Genomic DNA, 9345 nt, shown 5'->3' with positions numbered 1-9345 from the left:
GCCACAGAGGAAGACAATGCAGCCAGTCTTGATCAGACCTGATAGGCTAGGGTCAGATAGAAGGGAGGAGGACTTCCCTTATCAGTGGAGTATGGGAGAAGCATATGAGAAAAAAAAGGGAAGGAAAGTGGGACTGGGTGGGGAGGGAGAAGGTATAGCTAGGATACAAATGAATAAATTGTAACAAATAGATTAAAATAAATAAATAAGTAATAAAATAAAAATGCTTTAATACAATATACAGAAAACATAAAACTTGCCCACAATTAATGAAATTCATTAGTGAAAGCTACAATTAAATGACAATAGTGATGATACAGATTTTGTCAGCACATCATAGCACTTATGTAAACTTGCATGTAACTCTGCAAACTTATGTAGAATAGTAGTTTTTCAATGTTGCATATTTTGAGAATTTATTTTTTCAAGAAAAAAGAAGATGCTGGATAATTTTTCTGTTTCACATAAGTATCAAATTTATTTTGCCTATGTACTTCCACAGTAAAGAATACAGAATAAGAGAGGGAACAGGATGGAAGCCTACAATAGATGTCCTCTAAAAGACTCCACCCAGCAGGGGATCAAAACAGATGTAGAGACCCATAGCCAAATTTTGGACAGAGCACAAGAAGTCTTTTGTTAGAAGGAAGATATAGAAGGACCTGGAGGGGACAGGAGCCACACAAAGAATTCAACAAAGCCAAAAAAATCCTGGGCCCATCGGAGCCTGCAGATACTGATACATCAACCAAAGACCATGCATATAGAGGACCTATAGCCCCTGCTCAGATGTAGCCCATAGACAGCTTAGTCTCCATTTGGGTTCCCTAGTAAGGGAAAACGAAATGGTCTCTGACATGAGCTTGGTTGACTGCTCCTTGATCACTTCTCCATGTTGGGACAACCAAGCCAGCCCACAGAGGAAGAGGATTCAGGCAGTCCTTATGGGACTAGGCTAGGGTTAGGCGAGGGTCAGACAGTGGGTGAGGAGGTCTTCCCCTATCTGTGGAGTAGGGAAAAGGGATATGGGAAGGAAAAGGAGGGAGTTTGGGACCAGGGGGAGATAAGGGAGGGCCTACAACTGATATATAAAGTGAATAAATTATAAATAACAACAATAATAAAAAAAATGGGAAAATAGTAAGAGCTGGAGAGGACAGGAACCATACAAGGAGAGCAACAGAACCAGAAAATTTGTACACAGGGAAGTTCCCAGAGACTCATACTCCAACCAAGGACTATTCATGGAGATAACCTAGAACCCCTGCACAGATGTAGCCCATGGCAGTTCAGTGTCCAAGTGGGTTTCATAGTAATGGGAAGAGGGACTGCGTCTGACATAATCTGATTGGCCTGCTCTTTGATCACCTCCTCCTGAGGGGGGAGCAGCTTTACCAGGCCACAGAAGATGACAATGCAGCCACTCCCGATGTGATATGATAAACTAAGATCTGAAGGAAGGAGAAGAGGACCTCCCCTATCAGTGGACTTGGGGAGGGGCATGCATGAGGAAGGGGGAGGGAGGGTGGGATCGGGAGGGGATGAGGGATGGGCTTATGGGGGATTACAAAATGAATAAAGTGTAATTAATAGTAAAAAAATAAAAAAAGAAAAGAAAAAAAAACTAAGGGGTGGGGCTCTGAGATTGATTTCTGACTGCAAAAATACAAGAGGGGAAAAATCAGTAACCAATAAATTTTTACCTCAAAAAAAAAAGAAAGAAAATGGTGAAGTCAATAGCTTTTATTTTTCAAAGATCAATTGTTATAACGTGGTTATAGTAATAAACATTTTTATTGTGTTTTCTCTTAATCACCAGAAGTACAACGGACATTCAAAGATAAACTGTTTATGTTTTAAAATATATATAGAAAATATTCTTTCAGACAATTTATTTAGATCATGGTTTTCCTTCCCCCAGCTCCTACCAGATCTTCCATAAACCGCATTTACCCAACTCTAAACCTCTTCTTTCTCTCTCATTTTAGAAATCAAATAGGAAAACAAAAAGCAAACAAACAAGCCAGAAAAAAAATCATAAAAAACCACAAGGATAATACACAAACTTGTTTATTTTAGAGGCCTTTTTTTTTCAGACAAGAGTATCAGTATAGTAAGGAATTGGAAGTTATTGTGTTCTTAGTAAGAGATTAGGGAGTTCCCACTAATTGTGTTTGTTTCAGTTTGTGACAGTAAATAGTCAGCATTCTCCAGGGTCTGAATCCCCAATGTCGAGCAGTTAGATGCTCAGCATATAAAACGTGCATAAAGTATGTTTTCAAGGCCTCATGAAGAGCACCAATACGTGGTCAAACCGTTAGTACTTTGAAAAAATACTGAATTGTTTGCAAAATTTACTATTGTCATGAAAGAGTGTCTTTCTTAGCCTGTGGTGTCATTTGCATTGAGCAAGTGTCCACACCATTTACAATGAATAGCGAGAGCATAATTTAAAATTTATACTAGAAAAAGCTGTTTGGTGAATACTGTTATATTTGGGATATATTTTGACTTTAGAATTGTACATGTTTCAATTCATAATAAGTTTGGAAGGAAATCCTAATCTGAAACAAGAAAGAGTCATATCTGCATATTTAAACTAAAGGTATGTATTTTGGTTCTAAGCAAACTATGGTGAGCTCTAGAATGGTCTTAACGGTCTTTGCTTCCACTTTGTTCCTTAACCCGTATGAATTTAAAGGCATTATTTTTATTTAATTTTTACATAGCACCAATGTGCAATTATTCTTTTAGTAAATGAATATATATACACGATGTACATTTTATAATCAAAAATATTATATAGTGGTCAACAAGAAATATCATTAAGATTTTTTAAACCTTTTTATTTTGCTATGGACTTCAGACTTCTGAAAAAATATATTACACTAGAGTGTTATGTTTAGTATATAACATGTACCCTTACAGAGTTGAATACTTAGTATTTAATTTTTATCACTCCCCTCCTTCTCCTTGTGGCTGGTGTGTGTGTGTGTGTGTGTGTGTGATGCAGTGTAGGTGCCAATAGAGATTAAAGGAGGACATCAGATTCCCTGAAGCTGAAGTTTCAGGTGGTTGTGAGCTGCCTTCGATGGGTGAATTCTTTTTCCCTAGATTAGTCACACATACTCTTAATACTGAGCCATCTTTACAACAACAAAATGGAGATGTAAGATTATAAATAATGATTTAACTAATTATCAACATTAGCGATGGATGTAACAATGTCTCTAATGATGAGTAGTATCAGTGGCAGTGAAAATATTAGTTAAGTATTCTATTTAAAGATAGCTTGGTTAAAACCGTGTGTTAGAATTCTCTTCAGTCATGATGGATACTCTTACACAAACAGCGATGGAAATTTAGGGAGGAACAAAACAGAAAAGCTCATTTATTTCATTTCTGGTTTTATTTAGTTTTTACTTATTTTTTAACTTATACATAAAACTATGCATAGTGATATGGTACCAAGTTATAGTTCAATACCTGTATATAGTATATACTATTTAAATGATCCAAAGAGTAGCAAACTCTTGAAATACTCACTTGTCATGAACACATTTAAATGCATCCTTTGAACCTTGAAAACAAACTACATGTTATTGTTATCCACAGCTCCCGCTGTGTACCAGCACTCAAGAAACTCACTCCTTTCTCAGTGTAAATTGGTGTCTTGTCATATCTCCTTCCTTAGTTTGTGCTCCTTAACTTTCACTCTATTGTCAACTTCTTTGAGTTTAAAAAAAATCTGAACATTCTACTGTTCCAATCAAAATTTTACATTGTATTTGTCTTGTCATTATAGGTGTATTTCATTGATAATGTGAAGTCCAATTTAGTCTTATCAGTGCCACTGACAGAGTTTCACTCTTATGGCCAAGCAGTAAATCATCAGTTGTATTCCATATTCTTTTCAGAACCCACTTAGTAAAAGCCAAGCAATTAATTTGTTTCCAAACATTGGCAGTTGTGAATGGTGTTAGAGCAGGTGTGAAGTACAGATTTTTATCAACAGGCTGATTTCTTTTCCCTTTGATAAACTTGGAAGCTTGAATAACAGGTTATAAGACAGCCATGTTTACTAGATTATGTAATATCTATCCTCATTACACGATAACTGAGAAAGATTATACTTGTTATCATACCATTGCCAGGATTTTTCTCTTCTGTAATTTTGATAACAACCATTCCTATAACTGTGATCTATATGTATTTATACACATATCATACACACATATATAATTTTATTACTTATAGTTTATATTAAAATTTCCTTGGTGATGTTAGAAAATTTTTCTCTGTCTCTTGTGGATTTTTTATCTTCCCTTTAGAAATGTGTAATATTTGCAAATAGATTTTTTTTCTTTCAAATCTGGTTTCTGATTTTTCTGTTGATTTTTTTTTAAGTTTCTTGTGCATTATATATACTAACTTACATTGTATACTGCATTTTAACTCCTCCTGTAACTCTTTCTTTCAACTTGATTTTAATTTCTTTCTTCTTACAGGTTTCTTTTTAGTGTAATTTTCGTTCTTTGTGCCTTTGAAGGGTACAGTCTCTTTCCCTATTACAATGTTGTGAAATATATCTTCAATTGTATTTTTGCACCAAGATAAAGAATTTAAACTGATTTCATTGACCTAAAAAGAAAGATCTAACATGTCTTTATTATCAATAAAGGAGAATATGTTATCAAAGGTCTCAAGTGGTGTGCAATCTCTATTTCCACAGATGGTAACATTAAGCACAATGCCAGTTTGAGTTTAGTTACATACTTCATGTTATATATAAAATGATGTGATTGAAAGGAAAAACTGGGTGTTCACTTCTGTTCATGATACTAAATCACATTTTCATGTTTTCCACCTTGATTTTCTGAACCAGTCCTCAGGTATAATCATGCAAACTACTTAATATGTACATAGATTCTTTGTGAATAACTAAAACAAAAGCCCTTATTAACAAATCATGTATATCCTTTAATTATAAGTCTACATGAAGAAAGGATTTTAGTTTCTTTATATGACAGAGTATCTTTTCATTCCTTTATCTTTTCTCATTTTTAGTTCCTAATAAATAAGGTGTTGTTCTTTCCTATTTGATGAAATGGATTACAGATGGCCACACAAGCAGAAGAAAGCCATTGCAAAACATTTAGAATTTCTTTAATTCCATCTTTAAGAACACATTTTTGGCTGCTGAGACTCTTGAGCTTTCTATCCTATCAGAAGTTGGGAACCTGAATTAAGCAATGTCACCAGTGTTCTTCCAAAGCCACTTAAAATCCTAAAATGCATATGATTTAAAAATTAAGTAACAATGTAATATTTGTAGACTATATAAAACTGCATAGCACTGTGGATATGTGATACCTGCTTGGATGGACCAAATCTAGTTATTTTGCCACTACATTTTAATGTATATACTACAGGTATTGTGTTTGAGGATTCTTCTGACATGATTGCATGACTAAAACTATCCTGTTTAATGTTTTTGTCTTCAAAATGTGCTTTATTATCATAAAATTGTACTTTAATTGATAACTTTCTAGGATTATATACAGAAACATATGCTTAAATGTGTTAGTCATGCTAATTTTACCAGGTATTAAATTCTAGAGTTAAAAGAATAACCTACATTGCTGAATATCAAAGTCATTGAAAATAATACCAATCTGAAGTTGATGCAAGTGAGTATCCACTGAATTTTAGAATTCTTATGAAATTCTCATGAGGTACAATTCTCATGAATGAGAATAGACCTTCTCCTGTTCTTAATGAGCCTCAGCTAAAATTCTACCAAATCACAACCTCCCAGTTTGCTGCTTTAAATTATTCTCTCTTCACTGTATTTCCCTCCATAAGGGGTCATGCTGCTTAATGTGGGAAACCAGAGCTCTGTGACCACCTTCATCCTTTTGGGTTTCTCAGAATATCCACATCTAAGTGCTCCTCTGTTCTCCTGTTCTTTACCATCTACACAATTACTCTGATAGGTAACATGGGCATAATTGTGGTCAGGAGGATCCATCCCAAGCTCCACACACATATGTACTATTTTCTCAGCCATCTTTCATTTTTAGATATATGTTATTCCAGTGTATTTACACCTAAACTGTTAGAAATTTTGATTGTGGAAGACAGGACTATCTTTTTCAAAGGATGTATGACACAATTCTTTTTTATATGTGCATTTGTGATTACAGAAATGTTCATGTTAGCAGTGATGGCCTATGACAGGTTTGTGGCTGTTTGTAACCCCTTGCTCTACACAGTTTCAATGTCTCCTAAGCTCTGTGGTTTCCTTGTAGCTGGAACATATATGTGGGGTGTACTCTGGTCTTTACTATCACATATTCTCTTTTGCAACTCTCTTACTGTGGACCTAACATTATTAATCACATTGGCTGTGAGTACTCAGCCATTCTCTCTTTGTCCTGTTCTGACCCCACCTTCGGCCAAGTGGCATGTTTAATAATTTCTATATTCAATGAGACTTGTAGCCTCCTCATCATTCTAGCCTCCTATGTCATCATAGTTGTCACAATCATAAAGACACTTTCCAAGGGTGGACTCCAAAAAGCTTTCTCTACTTGCTCCTCCCGCCTGACAGCCATTAGCATCTTCCATGGAATCATTCTCCTTCTTTACTGTGTGCCCAACTCCAAAAATTCATGGCTTGTAGTCAAAGTGGCGACTGTGCTTTTCACTGTCATGATCCCCATGCTTAACTTCCTCATCTACAGTCTTAGAAACAAAGATGTAAAAGGGCCAGTCAGCAGACTCATAAGCTTAAAACTTCATTCTCACAGAGCATAATTTAAGCATATACATTACACATATAGGCATATTTATGACATATAAGTTGTTTATACTTTAGTCATAATTGAATTTATTATTTTTTATATATGATATATACTTTGTCTTGAATATACAATATAATAACATGTTTTCTTGTACAAATATAATGTATTCAGCTTTATTATATAGAAATATGTGAAGTTTCTATATCAAATATTTTAAAAATCCCTCTAATGAACACTAATGTAGAAGTTAGATTGGGAAAGGAAAATTACACAGCCAACTCTTTCTACTTATTTAAAATAATGTTTAATTTGACTTGTATTCAATAAATAATACAAAGATATAATTGTACCTGCATTTTACGAAGTTCAAATAACTATTTTTGAAACATTATTTTGATAACTATTATGAATAATTATTTTTGGTAAAACATGGCTAAAATTCCATCTTAAGTTATATAGTTCATGTAATGTCTTGTTTACAGTATGAAAAAGTGTGTTAATTTAAATAAGCATGCACTGTAAATACTAGCTACTATGTATACACTCACTTTTGAGTATCAACATGGTATAATAAGCTTAAAAATGTCTTAAAACAATACCATTATTAAGGAAATATTCTATTTATTCACAATAATGTCTGAATATAGCATATAAGATTGATATAAACACCAAAATAATAGATTATTGTTTGATCTCAAGCATCTTGAAATTACAAATAATATTCTCTTATGCAATGATTCTACATAAAGGATTCATCCAACAGGGGTTTGAAGCAGATGCTGAGACTTTGGGCAGAACTTTGGGCAGAGCAGGGAGTCTTATGGAGAAAGAGAAGGGTGGAAATAGAGGGGCATGGAGGGTACAGAAGGCCCACAAGGAAACCAACGAAACTAAAAAAACAACAACAACAACAACAAAAAACAAACAAACATGTGAGCCCAGGGGATCCTGTAGAGACTGATGCACCAAAGGAGGACCATGCATGGAAAGAACCTAGAAGCCCTGTTCAAATGTGGCCTATTGGCAGCTCAGTCTACATGCGGATCTCTGAGTGAGGGGAGTGGAGGCTGCCTCTATCATGAACTCAGTTGACTGCTCTCTGATCACTCTTCCCTGATGATACAGCCTTGCCAGACCAAGGAGGAAGAGGATCCAGGCAGTTGTAATGAGACTTAACAAGCTATGGCTAGATGGCAATAGTGGAGAACTCCCCCTTCCAGTGGACTAGGGAAAGGGGATGAGCAGAAGAGGGAGGTATTGTGGGTGTTGATGGAGGGAGCTTCAATCAGGATATATAATGAATAAATTCTGAAGAAAAAAATAAAAATTAAGAAAACATCAGTTTCTGTGACTCCTTTTACTTGTGAAATACATAAAATAACCAAGCTGTTCTTGTGTTGACTATTAACAACAGAATAGCTCTTTGGAACTTAAAGGAAGGAGTTAGATGAAAGCGTATGGGTTAGAAATGAGTGCTCCAAAGTCTCTCACTCTCTGTATATTGTCCCCTTGTGGATCTATTGTTAATTTCCATTTTCTGTAAAAACAACCTTCTTTAGTGAATGTTGAACAATGGACTGATCTATGGATGTCTTTAAGAGTCATTTTATATCTGATCCTAGCCTATCAGATTTCCTCAGGACTGGCTGCATTGCCTTCCATGTAGCCTGGTAAGGCTGCTCTCCCCTTAGAGGGAAGTGATCAGAGAGCCTGCCGCTGAGTTCATGGTAGAAACAGCCCTTGATTCCCTTACCAGGGAACCTATTGGGAGACTGAGTCTGTGGGCTAATCTCAGTGGACTAGGGGAGAGGCATAGAAGGAGAAAAGGGAGGGCGGGAAAGAGGCATTGGGAGGAGACAAGGGAGGGGGCCACAGCCAGGATACAAAGTGAAGAAACTGTAACAAATAATTAATAAAAAAAATAAGAATACAAAAAAAGTGTTATTTTATGTTATGTTCTTTTTTGGTTTTATTTATTTATTTACTTATTTATTATTATAATTTATTCACTTTTTATCACAGCTGTAGCCTGCTCCCTCATTTCCCCCCAGTCTTACCCTCCCTCTTTCATTTCACCCTATGCCTCTCCTCTAGTCCACTGATAGGGGAGGTCCTCCTCCCTTTCTATCTGACCCTAGCTTATCAGGTCTCCTTAGGACTGGCTCCATTGTCTTCCTCTGTGACCTGGCAAGGCTGCCCCACCCCCAGGAGGAGGAGGTCAAAGAACCAGCCACTAAGTCCATCTCAGAGACAGCACCTACTCCCCTTACTAGGTGACATACATGAAGACTGAGCTGCCTATGGGCTGTATCTGAGCAGGGGTTCTATGTCCTCTCCATGCATGGTCTTTGGTTGGTGCATTAGTCTCTGCAAGACCCTGTGGGCCCAGAGTTTTTGGCTGTGTTTGTCTCCTGGTAGAGCTCCTGTCCTTTCTAGGTCTTTCTATCTCCCTCTTCTTCCATAAGATTGCTTACACTCTGTCTAAGATTTGTCTATGAGCTTGAAGTGAAGGGTCTTTATTATGCTGAGGTATGTTCCT

At 36.1% G+C, this 9345-nt stretch overlaps 1 pseudogene; it reads left to right on the top strand.

Moving 5' to 3' along the window:
- The first annotated feature begins 5870 nt into the window (after window positions 1–5870).
- LOC110544770 (olfactory receptor 1165-like) lies at window positions 5871–6819 on the top strand (annotated as a pseudogene).
- The last annotated feature ends 2526 nt before the right edge of the window (window positions 6820–9345 follow it).

Source organism: Meriones unguiculatus, chromosome 18 (genome assembly GCF_030254825.1).
Source record: "Meriones unguiculatus strain TT.TT164.6M chromosome 18, Bangor_MerUng_6.1, whole genome shotgun sequence".
NCBI lineage: Eukaryota > Metazoa > Chordata > Mammalia > Rodentia > Muridae > Meriones > Meriones unguiculatus.
Note: the sequence above shows the minus strand (reverse complement) of the source record. Positions and strands in the feature narration are given on the sequence as shown.